Source organism: Perca fluviatilis, chromosome 14 (assembly GCF_010015445.1).
Source record: "Perca fluviatilis chromosome 14, GENO_Pfluv_1.0, whole genome shotgun sequence".
In the NCBI taxonomy this organism is placed as follows: Eukaryota; Metazoa; Chordata; class Actinopteri; order Perciformes; family Percidae; genus Perca; species Perca fluviatilis.
In genome coordinates, this window is record NC_053125.1 from 22,711,437 (window position 1) to 22,732,560 (window position 21,124).

The 21,124-nt window shown below is 41.0% G+C and overlaps 1 protein-coding gene across 2 annotated transcripts in view; it reads left to right on the top strand.

Annotated features, from left to right (window-relative positions):
* trpc5a (transient receptor potential cation channel, subfamily C, member 5a) overlaps nucleotides 1-21,124 on the top strand; it is a 152,243-nt gene that overhangs the window by 46,563 nt on the left and 84,556 nt on the right. The gene's annotated exons all lie outside the window — the stretch shown is intronic.

Below are 21,124 nucleotides of genomic sequence, written 5' to 3' on the forward strand. Positions count from 1 at the left end.
TTAAAGACATGTCCAGAACACTGCATTTGCCGAAAGGTATCTGAAAAAGAGTGATTTTGGAACTGCTGCAGAAAGCAGAGCAGAGCAAATGTACTTTTAAGAATTGGATCAAATCTCCAAACTCCACTACACCGGACGGTGAATATATGAAAGAATCATTCATAAAAATGTCAAAGCATCTATTCTTAGAATTAAAAAAATTTTGCTAGGCTAATTTAGACTTAATAGACTGTGATACCTTCATTGTAAGGCTCAAATAGGTTTTTTTGGCTCCAGAAAGAGTTTTGTTGTAAGAACATCACACAATAAGAAAAAACTGAATATAAACTTCCTTGTCCCTTCTTTTCTTCTTTTCCTCATCTGTTCTTGTTTCTTTCTCCTCCCTCTCTTTCTCTTTTCTCTCCCTCTCTCTGTTGTCCTCGGTTTCACTCTGCATTACTTGCACTGATCTTCAAAGCTTTTGCTACACTTGGTACATTAACACGTCCACTTTTCCCAAAATGTCTTTGTATAACCGATCATTTCTGAGGAGTTGAAGAAAATGAATTAAGTGAAATGACTCACTGACTCAGTGTCTCTTCTTCAGGTGGCATTCAGATGTTTATCTGGCAGTTTCTTCCTCCAACTATGAATATTTAGACTTTTTTTCTCTCCATGTCACTGAAGCAAAAACATGCTGATATATTCACAGTTTGAGGCTGGAACGTCTCTTATTAAGGACTGTTTTTCACATCGGAGGAGGAAGTGAATCCCCTCCATCTGTCTCCTTTTCTGTGTGTTTTTCAAGCTCGCTTGCTCCCCGTCGACAGAATCACATTTTCTTGGCATAGGTTCCTTTACATTCAAACCCCATTTATTTTCTCCATAACACAAGCTTTAAAAAGTCATTACTTTGTCAAAATTTGACTTGCATTAACCTCTCTTGAAAATATGGTTTCATTTTTGTCATTTTAAGCTATCAATCGTTTTTTTTTCTTCACATTTATATGTTTTGAGCTTTCTTTATTTCTTGATATGCTTTTTTTCCCCCTGTCTTGCCAGGGCAATTTTGATCATAATTTGAGTTTTTTGTCGTTTGCCTGCCAGCAGAGTCTGTAATGAGTTCCACCGGCCTAATAGCTGCTTAATGGACAGGAGGAGACCAGGTTGCTTTACATTTGCAGGAGGAGAAAGAGAATTTAATTTCAAATCCCACATCATTAAAAGTCCTTTTAGCTGTTACGGACCAATGTATGAAAAACACAGTCTAGAAAATCCATTGTGTAACGCTGTAACAGGAACAGGCTGTTCACACTCTTATGAAACATTCATGTTGATGATGTATAGAGCTAATTATTCATGCTATGGATCTTTTAGCTGATCAGCTGCCTCTGTGTGAAAAAAGCCGCTAAAAATGTCAAATATCTTCCAGGTGTCACTTTTTCCTAGCTCCATTTTATAAAATGTTCTACTTCACTTATTCCTCCATTTTCTCTTACCTTTTTTCTATTTCCCTCTTTATTTCTCCCTCCCTGACCCTAGGTTCTCAGCCTGTCTCCTCTTATTTCACTTGCTTCAAATCTTAAAGTAAAAGTCTGAAGATTAGTACTTAAAAAAACGCCTGTTAGTAGTTAGTTACAGTAAAAGTGTGTGTGTGTGTGTGTGTGTGTGTGTGTGTGTGTGTGTGTGTGTGTGTGTGTGTGTGTGTGTGTGTGTGTGTGTGTGTGTGTGTGTGTGCGTGCACGTGTGTGTGTGTGTGTGTTGACTCAAGACTTGAGTGCAGATGTCACAATAATACTGTACCAGCTATTGTCATCTCTGTGGAAAAGCGCGTGTGTGTATCTCCAGGAAATACTTAGCTGCATCAGATCAAAGGGAGCCATCTTAACGTCTGCCTGCTGTCTTCCTGACTAATTAATCCAACACACACACACACACACACACACACACACACACACACACGATGCGTACACGGGAGACTAATTAGCCTAAGGCCTGTTTTCATGGACTCTTGCCTATGTGTGTGTGTGTGTGTGTGTGTGTGTGTGTGTGTGTGTGTGTGTGTGTGTATGTGTGTGTGTGTGTGTGTGTATGTGTGTGTTTTCACAATCATAACAACACTTTGAGTGTGTAAACAATGTGACTGACCTATTCAACCTACATTTGAGTTCTCTGCTGACATCAACACTGATCTTATTGATGACCCAACTGTCCTCAAATCAAAATAAATTATCATTTGTTGAAGAGACTCTAGCGGTTTCTTTCAGGTTCAGGAACGCTCATCTTATAGTTAAAATAAACAAAAGTTAACTGCCGGTGAAAGACAAGATGTGAAGGAGTTAATTTTGGGATAAAATGACTTACTAGGGTTAGGGACAGGGATGTACAGGGACAAAAATTCAGCCCTGGACTTTGGGATGGAATGGCCTTTTATGAGAGCCTGTGTGAGAAGTCATTTTAATAGTAATAATACTATATAATGTAATACAGATGTAAAACAATAAAAAAAATACTAATACAGCCTTTGTAGTATAAAGATAATCGGATCTTTAACTCAGGATGTTTTGACATTTTTGGTTTGCTCTGTGAGGGAAGTAAGTGACCTGGCCGAGGGTCAGGCTGAGCCAATCAGATTTAACAATACGCGGAGCAGTCCAAGTTGGGAGGGGCCGCTCGGATCCCCCTCTAAATTTACAGTAACGGTAATGCCATGTTGACTGTATGTTGGAAACAGGAAACACACAGTGGCCTCTTGTGTTAAAGTCTGATGGTGATCCAACCATCCACCTTGACCTCTTCCTCTATAACAACGCCACATGTTTTCTCCTGTGGAACAACTGATGCTGTACACAAAAGGGTGTGGACAGACTTGTTTCTCACTGCCACATAGTGTGTTTAAAAGTGGCGTTTTTCTTGCCAAAAAATAAATAAAGACGAAACAAGGACAACAAAAATATGTTGCTGAGCTGTCCGTGGTGCTGAAGTAAAGTCCTGCAGAGTTGAGCTCAAAAAGTGGGAAAGCTACAACCTTTTACTGCGCTGTAAGAACATTACACCACTTTATTCTTTGACGTTGAAGGTAAACATAACTTGTCTCAACAGGTGTCATTTTGGCGGAGAGGGTGATCATTATTTGCAGAAAGAAAGTCAGTCTCTGAAAACTACATTGATTGTTATTTATACTGCTATGTTATTGGTCCTACCCCAGTTTGGTTTTAATTATGATATTGATATAATTCAGTGCTCATCCTTTGCACGTCTTGATGATTTCACATCATTTTTTGTTAACATCCATTCAAAATATGACATATTACGGGGGCCTGGGTAGCTCACCTGGTAGATGACCTGCGGTCCTTTGCTGCATGTCATTCCCCCTCGCTCTCTCTCCCCTTTCATGTCTTCAGCTGTCCTATAAAAATAAAGGCCTAACATGCCCAATAAATAATCTTTTAAAGAAAAGAAAATATGACATATTACAAATAAAAACATATTAAATCATTTTAGTCATTTTTTCAAGCAAAAATACCAAACATCCTCCAGTTTTAGCTTCTTACTTCTTTGTCATATTTTATTTTGTACAGCATGTGGAAATGATGAATGGCCTCTTTTCTGTAGCTTGATAATTGTTTTCCTTATTGTTTAGTAGCTTGTAATCAGGCGTGGCTTGTTGCCACGTACAGGCATTTGTAAATGGTGTGTGGCACAGTTGTGACGTTGACGTTGCTCAACTCGTTCCTGGAGCCTCCGCTGCTTCACTTTTGGTGTCTATCTAGCAGTCCAATCCTGAGATTTGTTGTCGTCGTAGAGTAAGGAAGCGGCTTTTTCTTAGAAGCCAAATATTTAATATTTTCCCCATGTCAAACTAAAGTCTGAATTTGGAATAAAACGTCACAGTCTTATGGGACGGTGAGACGAGAATCAAGCACACAAACAAACCTGCTGCTTGAACCACAGCTGCTGTCTGACTGCTTGACTCCAAGTAGTGTTTCCATGGCGATCCTCTGTCTCCCTCTGTCATGACTAAGCAGAGAGAGAGAGAGAATCTAAATGTGTAACTTCAATCCCATGAGTCCTTACTACTTCTGTGTGTGTGTGTGTGTGTGTGTGTGTGTGTGTGTGTGTGGGATGTATATATATATATATATATATATATATATATATATATATATATATATATATATATATATATATATATATATATTATATTTTTTTACTCCCTCCTTTTTAATACGAGGTCTAACGATGCAGATCGGGGCACACTTACACAAAGAAAGTCACACAACATGCACTTACAAACACACACGTACCGATACTTTTAAAGGACTCTTTCAACCTCCCATTTGCATGCAGAGCCACACACACACACACACACACACACAGACACACAGACAGACAGACACATGGAGACCTGGCCAATTAAGAAGACTGATGTAGCGCAACAAATTCAATTATAGCTCATTGTATAATTACGTATGACTAAATTAAAGTCGGGAAGGAAGGAAGGAAGGATGGAAGGAAAGAAGGACAAAGGGAGGAGTGGAACGTCTTAACTTATTTTACCATTTTGCTTCTACATATACTCAAGTACTTGGCAGTATAGTGTGATTCTCTACTACTTTTTATGCTGTAACTTTGTTATTCTGTATGCTTTGTAGTTCCATTATTTTGTAGTTCTTGGCTTTATGTTACATTTCTGGGTTTTTACATTGTAGTTCTACCACTTCTACTTCTGTCTACACTCTACATGCAGGAACTGTTGCATTTCTGTCCTTCCTGGAAGATGTATCCTTCTTCCATTGCTTTTCTATTCCCATTTGTTGAGTTTTTATCTAAATCGAGGGTCTATGGACAGAGGTTGTTATTTGTGGGTGTTGACCCTGAGCCACAACTGAGGTAATCCTTAAACTGTTGTTCCTCCCACTTCTTCTACATGATGGTCACCGATAAAGGATGCTGCGGTGATTTCAATCTTGATAGCCCTGAGCTGTGTATTGTTGCTTTCTGTCTTTTGTATTGCTTATATTGTGTGATTGTTCTCAATGTTAAGCGCGTTGTGGTTTTGTATCTATATAAATAAACCTTACTTAATTACTTAAATGAGCACAAAGCAGCTCTCGCAGAGTAAAGGACCTTGCTTCTGGTGGGCCCTGTTGGTAATGCACTCTCATTTGTGGTAGAGTTTGTAAAGCATCTGTAGATAAAGGACTTGATTTGAGATTAGATTGAAGGAGAAGGGCAAGACTTCATTGTTATTGCCGTACCGTCCTGCTACTGCTGCGTCTTCTTCTTCATGGTTGCCACATGAGAAGCAAAGCTGATTGCACGTTTGCACCAGGGATTCATTGACTGATTTAAGTTGCATTGATCTTTGTAAGAACGTCGTCCAGGGACAAAAACATAATGAGCTCAGGTTGATTTCAAATTGAATTACAGACTGAACAGACTACATTAATTTTGTTGCCCTTTGTCTGCTAGACACTGTACTGCTATCTCATACTTGAACATAAAACATGTGCAGCAGCTTAAAACAAACAGATGTCCCTATTTTTTATTTTATTTTTATTCATGAGCTACGTTTCAGTCCAAGTTTTTTTCACTTTATAATCATGGCAGTCTGTAGAGCTCCACCACCACCAGCATCCAAAATTAACTTGTGTTCCAACTGAAAAATGGTCAACTGCCAAGATTGTTTTTTTTTTGGGGTACTGATCTGGAACTGGCTAAAGCGCTGAGTAAACAGATGTGTTTAATTAATTCTTACTCACTACAACAGACAAAGTTTCTTCAAGTGCAACAGAATTTAAATGAGAGATTAGATGTTGAAAAGTTCCTCCTGTCGTTTGTCAAGAGGAAAAGTTCTGCTGTTGGAAGCTGTTTGTTGTCGAGTCTGAGGGGGTTTATTAAAACTCTGACATCGAGTGCCGTGACCCGTGGACGAGAGCGGCTGCTCAATGCAGAAAGTGAGAAAGGAGGCGATGGAACGATGGAGGAAGAGAAGCGGATTCTTAATTAAATCAAACACAGGCTGAAAGGAGGATGAATGGAAGAATGGAAAAGATGACACAGAAAGGGAGGAGGAGGATGAGCTCAGGATTTTGGGGATAAATCATAAAATGTGACGGATGGAAGAGGTAGATAAATGTCAGGAGGAGGGATGAGGAGGAGGAGGGATGAAGGCTGGAGGGTGGACATGGCTGTGGAGATGAATGAGAAGACGGAGAAGCGGAGGAGAAGAGGTGAGGGTTGATGAAGGAGCAGATGGCAGGATGGATGAAGCGGGGGGGGGAGAGGTGAAGGATGACAGGAAACCAGAGACAGAGAAAGAAGAGAGGACAATTAAATGTTTGGCAAGAGGAAGAATAGATGGAAGGATCGGTGGAGGGGCCACCAGAGGGATTATGGGATGGACGGAGAAGCCGGATGGAGGAATTGGAAGAGAGGTAAAGGTAGGATTGGACATCGAGAACTGGTTCCAACTTGGAACCGTTTCAAAAATTACGATTCCAATGGAATCATTCTTTTTTTTTTGGAATCGTTGGGAATCGTTTTGGAAAGTTTGGTTTCTAATCCGATCATCGGTTCCAAATTTAACACGCGCAAGTTTTGGTTTCCGTAGCGGCCGCCGTACTTCCAGGTGCTCGTTGTGTTGCAGCCGTGGAGCACAGTAAGCGGCGCTCTAAAGTGTGGCTTTGTTTTACGTTGGAAAAAGTCCGGTAAAAACTGCAAACCACTATTGAATAAAAATAAAAGTTTCCTCTTAATCTGTGAAATAAGCAAACTTCACCCCTCAAAGAATCTGAATCAAGAATCGATAAGAACCGGAATCAAAAGGAGGAATTGGAATTGGAATCCGAATTGTTCAAATCAAAACGATGCCCAACCCTAGGTTAAAGGCAGGAAAAGAGATTTTTACAAAAATAGCGTACAGAGAGGGAGGCAAAGAAGAAGTATTAACAAAAAAGTAGAAGTGGGATTTCAGGGGGGGGGGGGGGGGGGGGGGGGGGGGGGTTTTTTTTTTTTGGGGGGGAAAAAAAGGGGGGTTGGGGGAAAGCAGGAATGGATGAGAGAAGAGGGTTAAAAGGAGGGGTTTAGTAGCATGAAAAAAAGAAAAGGAAAGGGGAAAAAAAAGGAGAGGGGAGAAGAAGAAAGGGGAGGGTTTAGAGGCTTAGAGAAAAGCGCAAGAGGGGAGACACAGGCAGGATTGGAGGTAGAGCTGGGGTTGAGATATTTTCAGTTCAGCCGGCGGTCTCGTCTCCCCAAATGCAGAAATGCCTTTTTGTTTCTATATTTAGAGCGTTACGCAACAAAGGATTGCATCACCTGCCAGCATAGCTTTGTTTGCCAGAATTCTCTCCGCCGTCTCATTTATCTTCTTCTCCGGCTCCTTCTGCTGAGATTGATAATAAGAAGTTTGTTTGTAATTAACTGACCCTGTTAAACAAAGGTTGAAGAGAAGGAAAAGCTGGATCAGGCTGGTGGCTTTTATATAACCTGCAGTGGCTGCTTTCGCTTTAGTCTCGCGGTAAAGTCACACTTTGGCCTGAAGGGGCTTTACAATCTTCTAAAAAAAAATAAAAGGAAGAAACCTCGAGGAGAGCAACGGGGGGGGGGGGTCCTTCCTCCAGGCCGTACAGATATGCAATAGTTGTCGTGTGTACAGAAATTACCGATTATAATATATAGACTATTAATATATATCAACTTAATTAAACTAGCTACAAGACTAACTTCAGCCAGTCAGAGGATCATAATCATTAGGGATCGACCGATACTGTTTTTTCAAGGCCGATACGTATTATTATTATTATTATTATTATTATTATTATTATTATTATTATTTTTATTATTATTTTTATTATTATTATTATTATTATTATTATTATTATTATTATTAGTTTATAAAACCAATAATAATAATATTTTGAACCCAATATGCATAAACGGTGAAAAAGAGAATCTTTAAGTGTAAATTAAGATTTTGGAATGTTACAAAATCCAACACAAAACTTTGTTAATAAATTAGAAACTTCCAACATAATACCCAGTAAAAGAGAGTCAGATAGCGTTGTGGGCGGGACATTAAGTCCGACTCAGCGGTGAGTGAAACCGAAGCAGAGGGACCGACCCAGAGCTGTAGCCGAGCCAACGTAGAACACTTTTTAATTAACTTTATCGATTATCAGGCAAATAAAACGCAGATACAGACAATCTGCAAACGGGCCGATAATCGGTCTATCCCTAATAATCATGCACATGTGTGCTGATTCCTGTCCTTGTTTTCCCTAGAAAACTGAACTTATTCACTCATCCTCATCATGCAGATATCGTGTGTGGATGTCCTAGCAGACTTTTGGTTGCTTATAAAGCCAACTTTTAGTCCCAGGAACTTTTCGAGGAACTAAAAGCTTCAGCCCATTGTTTGCGTATGTCACATCGGTCTAAAGACCCGCAAATAAGTCTGTTGATGTACGTAAAAAGCAACAACAAAGACGCCACATAAAGTGACAAACAGGCACGATTATTTGTGCGACACTGCAACAACTGTAAGCATGAAGAAGTCAAGTCGTGCTGGTGTTGATCGCGATTACTGTCTTGACCTGCAAAATCAGCAAACTCTGAGCAGCAGAGCATTCCCTTCTCCTCAGGTTAGATTTTCAGGGTGGAAGTTGTTTGGGGACTAATTAAGATCCCCTTTTGCCCTGCCTTTCACCCCATTTTTGCCATTTTTCATCAAAGCTGCAGCACTAACAGTCCTCGAACACAACAGAGCAGGTTTGTGTTCCTGGGTTATCTCTTCTCAGCATGAAGTGAGGACACTCATTAAGATTCACCTCTTTCTCAATTTCCCTTATTCCCCGTCCCTCTCTGCTCCATTTCTACCCATTTTGCTCCTCTGTTTACCTTTTCATCTACTGTTATACATTTCTTCTGCTCCTATATTCATCCGTTAGTCTTCACATTCTTTCTTTATATCTTTTAGATTCGTTTTTCAGAGCAGTACAAACTGTTTCGGCTGTATCAATCTGTGCACTAAAAGTCTGCAAAATGTCTGTTAATATCTTTCCAATCAAGAGGGTGACTTTCCCCACCTCTTCTTTATAACTTCCCTTTCTATCCTTCACTCTGCTCCTATAATCCACGACCCTTCTTTTTGAATTCTCCCTTCTTCTTCCAATTGCTCCCATTAGAAAAGAAGCTCTGCTCTACCTCTGCCCTGTAGCTTTGTCATCTCATTGCATCATGTCTTACATTAACAGTGTAGAGAGTCACCAGATGGGTGATACTGTAGGAGCTGAACCAGAAAGACCGTCTGCCTGAGGATCACTATTTGGGGCTTTATACTGATATTAGGACGTTTACTGTAATATAACATCTTCTCTGTCTAAAAGATAAGCACCACATTAAATGCGTTGTTTCTCTGTGAGTTGATATAAGGTCTTTCTTACAGCATATTACAGATTTCAAACATTCAGAAACGCAGTTATAAACAAAGATTTAGCACAGATTCATTCATATTAATATAATTCAACCTCTGTAAATTTGTAAATGTGTACATTTAATTTAACAAGTGCTTTCTATTGATTACTTTTTAAATATTATGCTGCTACTACTGCTAAATTCTGGTACTTTTTTGGTACTTTTATATATTTATTTGGTACATTTTGACTACATCGGGAGAAGCAATGCGAAATGTCATTGTGAGTATAATAATGACAATGAAGATAATTCTGAAACTGATCTGAAAATGTTTGGAGGAATCCAAAACTTTGGATCTTTTTGGAGTTTTTTTCTGCAACTGTTTGTTGTGGTATTAGCGGAGTGTGTGCAGTTGTCCAGAAAGTCAACGGGACACTGAACTACAACCAGAAACACTCAAGGGGCATTTTTGCTGCAGCTTTTATATCACTGTACCAACATTGTGGTCTCACTGAAATGAATGAGGAGGTCTGTGTGCGTTTGCTGCACTGCTTCTGTTTGGTATTCACAACATTTTTAATTTAATGTTTCTGCAACTGACACCTAGCTGGGTCTCAATTCTCAGGTTATGTTTACCTTTGGGTGCTCAGTCAATAACGTTTCCTTCCTTTTACTCAGATTGTGTTGTGTCTGGTGTTTCTCTTGCAGCCAGACAGATGACTGATTTGTACCAATTTGTCTGGTTTCTGTCCACATATTGAATTGGAGGAGTGAGGGGAGGAAGACGGGCAGTCCTGCGGAATAGAGAGAGAGAGAGAGAGAGAGAGAGAGAGAGAGAGAGAGAGAGAGAGAGAGAGAGAGAGATAGAGACACTATAGAATAAAAGACAATCATAAAGAGAAACATCAATGACACGAGGCGGTAGAGAGACAACAAGTTTGAGAGCGAAATGGAGAAGGGGAAATTTAGTGAAAAAGTGAAACAGACTTTTTAAAAGCAGAGAAAATTAATTTAGCAAAAAAACTATAACCTGAAAACAGACACCAGCGAGGCAGTGCGAGATACCGAGAGAGAAAGTGGGTGTAAAAGATAGGGGGAGGGAGTTTGATGAAGTGCGGGAGAGATGGAGCGAGACAGTTTGGAGAGAAAGTTCCAGAGGGCACTAGGAGGAGTGATGGAGTGGAGTTAAAGAGCGGCGAGATGAATGGCTAAAGTAATGGGGGAATATTGCAGGGATGAATGAAGGGATGGTGAGAGTGTAGCGGAGGAAGAGGTGGAAAGATGAGTAAGGATTAGAAAAAGATGGGGTGGCAGATAGATGATATTTAGGGAGACGGAGGAGAGGAAGATAAAAAGAAGGTGAAGTTAATTGAGCAAGGGAGACAAGCTGCAGGGTACAGGTACATCGTACCAACGCCACATACCACAGGATGTATAGCCCACAATAGTCTGAAACACATTATCTACCTTTAATGCAAATATGTACAACACATACAAAATGTCTAAGATCTGATTCTTTGGCCTTTTTTCAGAACTCTTTGCTTCGTTTGCTTTGTTCCAATTCAGGGACTAATTCGGCAACATTTAAGAGCGGTCAAAAAGTTGTATAAAAATGCCATGTACAAGCAAGCTGTTCTCTCATTGGTCCGAAATGTTACTTGGAAGATTTGCCTCAAAGCGTTTCCTACTCTTTCTTTTCTTTTTCTTCTTTGCAGCATGTATTGCTAATTGTTTTCATTCTGTTGTTGGGGTTAATATGCCAGCGTTCATTAAATGAACAAAATATCCAGCTCCGACTAGGAAACTATGTCCTGATGCATCGTGGTAGAAGACGCGCCGCCTCAATAGTTCGCCGTCGGATATGGGCTCTAATGGCTGCACAACACACACTCGCTGTTGTTCTTCAGAAGTTAAACCTGCTTACATTATCCTTATAAGCCTAGTTGTTCCGTTTGGAAGGGTCAGTCACGTTCTGCAAACAAACAACAAACCACTCCAGAGTTCGAGTGGAGAATTTCTCGCCCCACATCCGAGAGCGATTGTGCTGTGTTCACAAATGCCCAAACGAACCGAACCTGGAGGTGAAAGCACTGGTCCAAATGAGCTAGTTGTGTACACCTAGTGTCCCATTTAGACACAAATAGCCCTCAATTTGATTCAGAATCAATTCTTGATCAGTAAATGGAAAGAGGGCTCTAGTTTCAGGCTTTTTCATTAACTGTAATTGAAGTAATTCTGTTAGGTTTTTTTTTATTCCTGCGGAGGGCAGTAATAAGCCCAGTAGGGTCTAAACTGCCAAAAAACACTGAAGAAATTGCGGCTTGTCTAATACTGCTGAAGTTCGACGATCCACTTGCAAGCGTAGTCTGAGGGGGGATGGCATATGAATTATTAACACAATACCTCACCTCCTCCTTGCAGAGCTTATTATTTAAGTTATTAAATATACAATTAATTTGCTGTGTAGCTGCTGCACTGTGCCCTCACAGTTCCACCTTCTTGGTTAAGTCAATATAATGTTCATACATGCACGCCAAAAGTCACTGAGCCAGAAGCCTAGAGAGCTTTCACCGTGTCGCTGAGCACCGCAGTTATATGTGCATTTATGGATACGTTTAAGCTTGATTATTGCAGGAGCTGCACGACGTGCGAAAGCACAAGAGAGGAAGTTAAAGGAGTTAAAGAGAGAGTCAAGAAAAGGTATAGACATGAAGTGAAAAAGGGGAGTGTTCAGACTGACGGAAAAAAGACAGAAAGGTCAGAAATGGAGGGTCAAGTTGTGAAGAAAGAGAGAGAAGGATTGATAGTGTGGGGGTGACGTGTGAAGGAGGAGAGAGGCTGGAGGAAAATATTAGAAAGAACCGGAGAGGTTGTCCATAGAAGAAGAGAGAGCTAAGAAGAGGAAATGTTAAAGGATGAGTGACGAGAGAGAGAACCACCCACATATAATAAAAAGCAGTAAACGCTTGGCTCTTAAGTTCTGCTCGCAGCACTTTCTCTCATTAGACCTGCAGCTTTATTGCTGAGTCGCTGAAGACGAAGAGACACTTTGTGCTTATTCCACCGTTTCCTGCTGCAGTTTGGCCCTCGGACATATATATATATAATGTCTCCTGCTGATACATGTGTTTCATTAAAAAGGGCAGCAGGTAGTGGGAATTCAAATGTTCCTCGTTTAAGGTACATACATGATCCAGAATGCAGCGGTGTATAGTATCTAAGTACTTTTACTCAAGTATTTTAAGCTAAGGCTGTAATTAATGATTATAGATCACCAGATGATCTGTTGATTATTTTTTACATGAGTCAAGTCTTGTTTAGTCAATAAAGTCACAAAATAGTAATAATTGAAGGATAAAGTGAGTCAAAAGCAAAATATCTACAAATTTTAGATGGAGCAAAACTGGAATAAACAAGAAAAGTGAAGCTTATAAGAATAGTGTTGATGTGGTGTTTGAAGCCGTCTGTGTTTTCTGGCTGTGAGGATCAGAAAACATCCTTGCCGCAAGTCAGTCCTGGATTTGGGTTGGGCTTAAAGAACAGAGTCGAAGGATCTGAGGGGAGCTTGGCAGGAAGTCAGACCAGCAGGCGGGTCATTAAGTCACTCAGGGACAAGCCCATCAAAGTCTTTAACAGCTACTAAAAGTATCATAAAATCTCTTCCTGCAGCCACTGCAAACCATAGCAATGTTTTCTTTACCCGCAGCTGCTGGAAGCATCATTACTGGCTCCTCTTATTAATATAAAATCTGACATCTTCGCAGCATTTTAACAAACACGACTCCTGGAGCTGCTATTGTTCATCAACCCATCAGGACTCAGATTGGTTGTTTACTCTTTAATCACGTCATGACCTGGCTCATGAGCCATGACAAAAGACAAGAGATACAGTTAGCAACTTAAAGGTTTAACATTTATTGGCTAAAGATGACAAGAAATAATAGTGGAGTAACAAAGATAACTAAATATACAAGGGAATGATGTCAAAGTAATAATGAATGAAAACTATTAACCAGGCCGAAGCCAACTAAAAAGAACATGGTGCCGGCTGGATGAAGAGAGAGCCTGAGCGGGTTCACAGCCAGGTCTTAAGGACTCCTGGGAGACTGGCCAGGTGCTCCCAGTTGCACTGAGTTGGCACCGCCCATGAACCTGCAAGGCAGCACAGAGAAAAACCAACAGAGACACTAGCAGTAGGCCAACACAATCATCATAAAGAGTATTATTCACGTCTTGAACTGTATTTGAACTGTGAATAACGTGAGATGTTTAAAGCTTTTACTCCCTACATCCTCAGCAGATTATTTAAGAACTTTGTTAAAATGTTTGCCGACCTCTCCTCTCTTATTGGCAGAAACCTAACTCAAACTATTTCACTCAGAGATGCTAAAATGCAACAAAATTCAAATAAATGAAAAATTATTCTGTCTATCACTAACTTGACTACAGAGTGTTTTAATGATTATAGGTGATAACAGGACTTTCACTGTACATTGTGTTTGCCTACTGTAAGTATGTTCCAGCCTTAGATACAGACTCACTGAGCCCTATCTTGCACCTGACGCAGCCCGACGCAAGTGTCTTTGCTAGTTTAAGACCGACGCAGCTGTCAATTTCCTGTCTAGCGCTCACGTCGTTTAAATAGCAAATGCACCTGCGCCCATGTTTGCGCCCATGGGCCTACAGGGAAGTGTGTTCAGGTGCATTCTTGGCGTATTGCTATCTTGAGGCAGCGGGATGTGATCGCGCCATTGACCAACAAAAACCTGGTCTAAAGTCAATAACGCAGCATTTCATTGTTAATTTAACAGCACATTAGGAAAATGTGCCTAGGCTTGTGCACAGCGTGCGCACACTATGCTTGTTACACACACAGGGACGCGCAGCAGCACACAAACAAAATATTGCAATGTGAAATAGTATTGCAACGTGTCTGCTCGCACGCTTTCACTTCATGCACAAGCGGATCAGTTTCTTCTCCTGAAAATCTCCGCCATCATAATAGCAATGCACCAAGGTACAAACACGCCTGGCTTTTACAGGGAGATGACACTCTGATTGGTTTATAGCATGTTACGCCCAAAACACACCTATGAATTGATTAAGACACTAAGTACAGCCCTTTTGAACCATGCGCCTGGTGCACGGACCCTTTTTTTTCTGCTGTTAAACTAGCAAAAGTGGATTCCTACACGCCCTAAACGCACCTGCGCCAGGCGCTTCACGCCGTGTGCTTACATCGTTAAAATAGGGCCCACAGTAGCAGGTGTGCAAGGGAAGATTGATTGTTGTTGTTTTGTGATTGACATGCTCAGCTATGATTGGATGATTTTCTTCCATCGCCGCTATGCTGCTACATAACAAAGTTCATTTCCAGGGCGAATTGCACTTTGTTAAAATGATATCATATTGAAGTTGTTTACAGCGATAGTCTTGCCTGATATCAAACAGAATTGTCAACTCATTACACTCCGTTTCCATCTTCAGTCTGGCATTGCCTCCACTCTAGCTGATTTCCATGGCTCAGGGGGATTCAATTTTCCAAAACCAATTCCTAGAGACCAACGTATCCGCCTGAATCTAACATCATTTTAACTGATGCAAAGCCATGCCGGCATACTGGTTGTGATGGAATTTTAAGAGTTGAGCGGAGCAAAGTAAAAACAAACTAAGATGTTAGCCGATATTGAGACAGCTTGTAGTGCTGATTGGCCAGTGGTTAGTCCCCCGCAACACGAATTGGATCGATTGCCAGATGAATTGGGCAGGTCTTTGGAGCTGGCAGATTCAAAGGTCTGGACCCAATAGGGCTGGCTATCTAGGCACCGACCGAATTACCTAAAGTAAAGTATCGAGGATCGAAACATTTTTCATCATTCAATTCCGAGTCAGTGAGCCAATAAGTATGCAGCATGCTTCTACCAAGATCTAATAATGTTTGTGATTGTCTGTCTAACGTTACACGTCCTAGAGGCAGGCAGGAAAAACTCTACGTTACGCACAGAGACTTAAATGTAATGTGTAAAGTTGGAATTTATTTTTGTTTTAAAAAATTGGAATTGAAAAAAAATATCGTTTTGGAACCGGCATCGAAGTCACGGTATCGGTACCTGTATCGGACATTTTTGAACAATACCCAGCCCTAGGGCCCAGGCAAGCGATTTGCATGCTTTTACATACTTGAGTTTGAGATACTGATACAGCTGTTCTTCTGCATGATTGGTTGTTTGTAGGTTGTCGCTGCCACATGCCAGAGGAATTTGGCGTGAAGTTGACCCTTTCTCATCATTCTCAGGTGGCGCTGCTAAGAGATTACAATCGCTGCAAGATTAGAATTGCTGGAAGGCGGGTGGCACCGGGCTGCTCTTTGGAGTTCACAATGAATTGGCAGCCTGTCGTGCCACTCTATTGTCTGTGTGTGTGACACGCTGCTGGCAGACTGATGCTGTGCTGCACCAGTGTACGTCCCTGTCTTACTTCCCAACACTGACTTCCAAAAAACCCTCAGGAAAAGCAGCAATTGTCGGCATGTTATTATTGGCATTGTGAATGCTGTAGGTCAACTTTTGCGAGATCATAGGACACCGTGCTACCAGCGTGTTTTTATTGTGAACACCTTGTGCTCATTCGAGTTAACTTTGACCTCCTCCACATCCATTCATTATGTTTAAGAAAGTAGGATTCAGATGAGGATTTGTGCAAAGAAAAGGGGGGCAACTCAGAATGATGATTATGTTCTGATACTTAGTGACTAAACAAACACCACTGTTTAAAAAATGCAGGAGGAGAAGAGACAGGGACAGATGTGGAGAGTCGGAGAGAATTCTTTCTACTGCAGCCGAGGGGAAAACAGGATGGGAGCAGCAAGACAACGCAATGAGACGGAAAGAGGGGAAAGATAAGAATTATGAGGAGGGAGTGAGTTCAAGATGGAGTTTTTTTGGAGACTTTTTTTTTTTCCCTTTCTTCCCAAGAATGGAAACAAGAGACAGAAAATAGAGCATAACATTTGAAAGACACAGAGAGTGAAAGATGAGGCTGGTTCAGGCTGGGGAGAGATTTCTGAAGAGGAGAGATAAGAAGAAAGAGGGAAATGTAGAGTGGTTACAAATAGCTACCTGCACAAAAGGAAGGTGTAAAAGCAGGCAGGAGGGAAATGAAGGTAAGGGCTGCAGAGAACCAGTAGGAGAGACAGGAAATTAGTGATTTGTGTGTGTGTGTGTGTGGGGGGGGGGGGGTTGTTGTGAAATGTCTGGTGAGTTGACGAGAGACTCCTGTCTGGTGAAGAACTTGTGGAAAGAGGGAGCGATGGAGTGAGATAGGAGCCGAGCAGGGAGTTTATCTGCATTGCTGTACCACAGTCAGTGGAGCATTGTAAAGCCGTCAGCATAAATTCTCCCTTACTATGCAGATCTTAAACGGATCTGCATTCCAGCAACTGCGCATACTGTACGCCACTGCAGGATTAATCTCATCCATATAATTTAATCTTGTCCACATCATTTACGGCCCTCAGCGGCATCGCCTGCAGGCGTGAGCAAGATCCTTTATCACTTATGGAGTCAACTGCAGGATGTCCCCCCCCGCCCAGCAGTTTAACAATAAAGCTACACCTCCACCTGCTCTCTCCATAAAATTGATGCCCCAGATTATTTTTTTAATAAGTTAGAAGAGAACTATGACGAAGGGCAACTACTTGGTGTTCATGTGAAACAGAGTGAGGCTTTAAACAAGCTCAGCAAAGCTTTCCCCTGAAAAAAAAAAAAAAATGGTTAAGTGATTATTCAGATCCCTGAGGTCAGACTGAGGAAAGGCCCTGCTTTCTTTTATCTAAACTAACAGGAAGCACATTCAACAAACTGCTGGTTCTCTGCGGCAGACTCAGCAGGTCTGCGTTCTTACTGGGGAAAAAAAATAAATAATAAAACTCAATTAGCAAAGGGCCAGTAAGAGCACTGCAGCTTTTAGGAGTAATCACAAGGGCTAAATCTGCTTCCATTTACTAGTACTATGAGCGGCCTGTTCCAGGATTGTCAGAAAAGGACATTTGTATGCCATTTCAAAGGTTTTGGATTCTCTGCTAGCACACTGCGACCAAATATAATTTGCTGCACTGCTTAGCTGTCAAAACAGCCATGATGTGTTTTACAGATAATACGTCACAACGGCCTGGAAAATGCACCATATGAATAAAATCTTGTTTTAGGGAAAAGAATCGCACGAAAACTTACACACAACAACTTCTATGAAATCTCACGTCACGTGACATCGACCGGTCATAGTTACGTTTAGACAACCAGCTCAGCTCAGTCCCCTGTCCAGTCTTGTCCTGGTCATTGGAGTTACCCTCGATGTGAATTCATTTGCTGCAAATTATATAATATAAAAATAGCAACGGTATCAGTTTCAATACCGTCATTAAAACAAATGCACTTATATAGGAGACAAGGATTAAATATTAAATATAATTTATGTAATTATGTGTGGTTGTCATCACATGATAGTGTGGAGGAGAAGTTGTTTTGTTTTAAGTTGTTATATTATTATTGTTTCAGTATTAGTGTTTGGTATTCAGTTTCTGAATGGTGCACAAGCCAACAGTTTGGTGACGCCGTCTGAGCCTTACGTCATCATTTTTAATTAGTCACGGTAATACCGTATACCGCGGTAAAATAGGGAGGAGGTTTGACAGTATCAAAATTTGGATACCGCCCAACCCTACTGCAAATAAACCTGCCAAATTAAAATGGCAAACTGCATTACAAAAAGCTCAGACTCATACGAGATGCTGAGGTCACCGTGTTGCACCCGCCTCTTCCCGCGCTTTGTAGAGTTCAATCCGCCTCATTATTGCTGAAGGAAATTATAAAGTACTCTGGAAATGATTGTATTCTCACACTTTCAGTTTTTGGGAATGACTGTCAATCTCGCTGTGACTGTAAATAACCCCTGGTAACATTTATACTTCAAAGCACCATGGAAACTGCCAGTTGAGAGTCAGTACTTTCAGTCCACTTGACAAAGCTGGTAACTAGAGGCATTCATTTATCCGTCAGTTGTTGATAAAGGGTCCACTGACAGCAGAGACATCGTCTTTTTCTCCTCACAAACACAACTCTTTGAAGCGACAACAATGTCAGCGGAGCAAAACATTTGCATCACACTCAGAGATTTTGTCCATGATGATCTGGTCACAAACAAATATATTCATACCCTTAAGAACTTGCCTATTGATGTAAGTAATGTTTTCAGTTTGTAAACTCTTTTGACTCTATATCTATAACTTTATATTTGATAATTGAAGTAGCAGGCTTCAGAAGAACGAAGTTTGTTTTGGTTGTTGCAATTTCGTTTGGATTTTTTCACATTTCAGACTGATCTCATGAAGTGGCGTATGTATGACCCGCCGATTTTGGCGTGTTATCAAGACGCATACTCGCTTTTTAGCGTGTTTATCAACGCCGTTTGGCCTCCATTGACTTACATTACCTTGCGATTGCGTGTGAATTTAAGCCATAGCGAGTAGTATGAAAGAGTGAAAATCTGCGTAGGGAGGTTGGTTGTGGTGGTGGATGGGTCAAACAGGACTTTCACCCAGGAGACCTGGGATCGTGTCCCACGTGTCACACTTCCTATACGGCACTCACATGTGTACAGATAACACACACCTTGGCTTTAGAAAGTGGTGTGTATGTTTACGTCTGCTGCATACAGCATAGACATACACACGGATAGCTCAAAATGCGTAAAGATAACACTCCACTTGGAGTGTTTACGCGAAGTCATGATGTCATGTTGCACATTTGGATTTACAACATTTTATGCTTTTAAAAAAAAGGGGTTGATAACCTTGGCGTCAGAAGTGTTATTAGCTAGTCTGCTATTAACTAACTATTCAAACCAACAGCTTCAGTCATTAGCTCTTTCTTCTGACACACACGTGCAGATCAATATTATTTTTCTCCCTTTTATTTTGACAGCTCCCCCACTGCTGGAAAATGAATCCCACACTGCGTAGGAAAATGTAAAGCAATCAAAATGCATCATCTGTCAACAAAGCTTACTCCCAACATAAACACATGTGGGTTAATTAAAGTGCAATAAATCAACATGATAAAGCCTACACAAATAAACACTAATGTGCAAACAAGCAGAGCTTCTAAACGTTCTCCAGGAGGCAGTGGTTCATGGGGATTACATGTATTAGTAACACTAGAGGAGTGGGATGAGGCTTATCCTTATGGTACATGTCCATATGTGCCTTGTTTTCATGGATGGGATCGCCCCGCTTCCCAGCATTGCACGCTAGAGAGCTTGCCACCAGTTTCTCTCCACTGACCACTGGCAAGCAAATAAACCGTCTCAGCAGTGGCTGCAGTTGATTGGACGAACGGGTCACGTGTGGCTGTCTGCTCCGGGATTTCATAACCTTCCATAATGGCGGCTCGTTTGTAATACGATCACTTATTTTACAAAAATAGTCCCCCGAAACGTGTTTCTGAAAACATTTTAAGCGAGAAATAGGCCATGCAGTTGCTGAATCTTTGCCTTTATTTCAGCTCGACAACGGTGAATTTAAAAGATTTTCGTCAGCTTCTGAGAGGCGTCGAGCCGAGCCGGGCCGCTCTTTATTTGAATAAAGTTGGCTGAATTCAACTTTATGCAAATGACGAGGTTGGCGACTCAATGCCCCGCTTCTCCAAAGTCCCCACGCATTACCAGAATGCATTGCACGGCTGCTCCCATAGAAATGAATGGGAAGCGGGGAAATGACGCTGACAATGGACACACACCATTAGTCTGTATGCACGTTACTGTGCTAAATGTAAATGGAGTCACTAATCTGCACTGCTTCAACTGTCTGCACATCCATCACCGTCAGTTCAGTCTCAGGTTGGAGTGGTTTATCGCTGGTAGAAATACACATCCTGTGATCCTGCTGTCTGCAGGTCCTCTGAAAGTCTTCAAATGTCAGAAAGAGTTAGGCGAAGTTGAGTGTTTTTGCCGATCTTAAACTTAATATTAGTCTGAAAATGTTATTTTAAGATTTCAGCCTGTCCACACTCAGGTTTGGGTGAGAATTGATTATTGTTGTTTATTATCCCTCTATTTATGTAATCATGCTGAGACAAAGATAAGGAGGTCAATCAATCTTAAAGGGACAGTTCATCGTTCAGTGCCATGCAGACACTTTCATTTGCTGTGATTTTGTGATCTCGGCTGCTTGGATTTCTACCAGCTGGAGTTTGTTTGTGTACTTACAGCATTGAAAAATTAACCTCTGAAAAAAGGCGTCATGTGGATGCGCAGACATTGTGTTGTCATTACTTAGAATCTCCAGTGGGGCCGACAGAAACCACTCACTATAGCTTTAACAGTATGCAGAATAAGCGATTAGCCATTCCTGTTCGCAATGTACCCATGTATGCACAAACAGCTATCACTGGGTTACTTTGATACTGAATAAAACGTTATGAGTTATTAGGAGTGTCCAAGAGGAGCGTCTATTTTCTGTAATTTCAAAGCGGATTTATAGATATTTGAGACATAACGAGAAAATGATATCCTCGGAAGGTGTAAGATACAGAATCTAAAAAGTGTATCACGTCTGTTTGTTCAGATTTGACAGCTTCAAAGCAATTGTTGAGCTGTTTTGTTGTTTCAATACCGTCTCTTTCTTTCCCTTTCGTGACTTTGTGAGATGTTTAAGCGAACAATATCTCACTTT